The 2,500-nt window shown below is 32.9% G+C and overlaps 1 pseudogene; it reads right to left on the bottom strand.

Moving 5' to 3' along the window:
- Positions 1–2,391: 2,391 nt before the first annotated feature.
- Positions 2,392–2,500, bottom strand: part of LOC111830213 — an 860-nt pseudogene continuing 751 nt past the window's right edge.

The raw sequence follows: 2,500 nt of genomic DNA, 5'->3' as shown, positions 1-2,500 counted from the left end.
TTTTTTTTTTGGTAAAACGAGCGACAGAGAGAGAGAAATAGAAGAGGCCAAATATATATATATAACGGTCCGTGATTTTCATCCAACGGTCATGATCACCGTGTTGGTTGCCGCATGACCGGTTCAACCGAGACCCAGAATCAATCAATTAAGTACTAATCGAATCAACCATTGTACTGTACTTGTAATTAAGTCTGTATTCAACTCTCGCACAATTTCAGAAACTTGAGTACTCAATTTTAAATATATATGTTGTGATTCTTGTATGGTGGTGGTGGTGTCTAGCTAGCTAGTATAGTATACATCATTAATTTTGACTTTGGTTTCTATGAGATGATTTTTTGTATGGTCTATTGTTATCTCTTATACCAAACAAAAAAAAAAGAAACATACAGTATACTAATGATTACAAGGACAAACTTTGCTTACAATCTTAATAAAAAGAAAAAAAAAACCAAAAATATATTAGAATTATTATAACAGGCAGCGCAACGAATTATTATCTTCGAGTGGTTGTGGTTGAGATCAGTTAGTTAATCGAACCTGCTTTTGATCGTTACACAGCCACCTAATAAGTTTTATATATATATATATATATATTTAATTACTACACCAAGTACTATTCTTGATAGTGATCACATAGTGCCAAATTATTTTAATGCTCTTGATGATTTTGGACTTCGCCATTTAACAACATTGCATTTCTTAATATATCAAACCATTTATTTTTTCTTTTGACTATTACAACGTTTGCATAAAGGGAATTCAAATAGTGAAAATTATTTTGATTCCTAAACCAAATTATGTTTCATATTACAGTATTCGTAACTAAAACCAAATCCAGGGCATACCTCAAAAATTTTATGTTTCTTGTTTGTTACAAAAGATCATTTATTTATTTTAATTCCATCGTACTGCTGCAGTTGAAAATCATCACGCAAAATAGTATCACTCTTACTAAGGCTTCCAAGGAAAGATTATATGATTACTCCGTTTTAATTACTTTTGTGTCCGTCGTCTATTTCTTTGCAATTATACGATTCTTTATACAATAAAGTTCCAATATAAAGTATGGTTTGCTACTTATAATTAAGCTCTGTAGATTGTAAATTAATCTTTTATCCTAATTAATGAGAGAGGTGGGCAAGTTTAATAATGGTTGGGCTTAACTGACTTATTCAAGTACAACAAAAAAGACCCAAACTGTCGTAAGCCCATTCTTTGACCCAAATTAGAGTGTTCCATACAAATGCCCACCCTATAAATTAAGGGCGTAGATGATGAATTTAGCAAGGGAAAGCATGAGTTTATATATTGTTAACGCTGCGCAAAGGTCGTTTTTGAGGACGATTGAAACAGGTCACCAAATACTTGGCTTGTTTGGAACCTGCCACTTGTACACATCATTCCTCGATCGAACCAACCAATCACTGACCCCATACTTTTCTCTATATTTGTTTCCTTGAGAAATTACTTTTTAATTAATCAGACGACGTATTTGCCCTGGGCGGTAGATCAATATACGAGCAACATTTTTTGCTAGTTAAGAAACTCCTGATGATATATTTTGATTAATATTATTTGGGAAATTTCTAAATTTAACCATCTTGTTTATAGTCAATTAATTAATGCACTGAACTAATATAGATGATGATGATTTTGTAACCAATTAATTAATGCACTATCTAATATAGATGATGATGATTTTGTTATGACCGTATTCTATATAGCTTAGTCTCTGTAGAGGGACCCCAAAGGAAGCCTAGAACCCAATTAAAAACTAACACATTCGACAAAGGTACAGATAATCTTCTGTATAGCACGTCGCCATTAAATTACAGCTATATATTTAGTACATGTATATGGATGTGTCTTTGTATCATTTTATTTGATATATACTCTCATAACTTTCCTACATGCAATGTATTTGTGGCCCAACAACACACGTTACTTTCTTCATTCGTTTAAACTAGCTAGTATGTTACATTATTGGTTCATGTGTTATTTAAACACGAAATCATGTAGTTGAGTCCAATGGCTATTTGATTACACAAACTCGTGCGCGGTAGAGAATTCATTCATCGTCATTATTCATTACAGTGAGAACCTTAGATGTAAACTTGAATTCACTCCAAAAACACTCGTGCATATAGATAGATATAGCTATCCCTGATTTTATCAGTTACTTGTTGTGTTTGTGTCTGTTTCTGTGTTAACACGTATTCTTAGGATGTTTTTTTTTTTTTTTTGTCAACTGGAATTTTATTAAAACTTGATTTGGTGTCAAAGATGAAATACAAAGCCCAAAAGAGGGAAACTAAAGCCGGCGGACGACGTAAATATCCCCGGAGTCAAAGCCGGCAGAAATAAAATTTCCCCAGAAGCTACGCCCTATAAAAGGGAAACGATCGGAAAACTACAAACATAACACAAGTTTTTAAGCCAAATCAAAAGGGAAACGAAACCAAAATCTAAAAAAGAGGCAACCGGCGATAAAACC

This window comes from Capsella rubella, unplaced genomic scaffold, assembly GCF_000375325.1.
Source record: "Capsella rubella cultivar Monte Gargano unplaced genomic scaffold, Caprub1_0 scaffold_6, whole genome shotgun sequence".
NCBI classification, from domain to species: domain Eukaryota; kingdom Viridiplantae; phylum Streptophyta; class Magnoliopsida; order Brassicales; family Brassicaceae; genus Capsella; species Capsella rubella.
The sequence above is the reverse complement of the archived record's forward strand: the minus strand, read 5'-3'. Positions and strand labels throughout refer to the sequence as shown.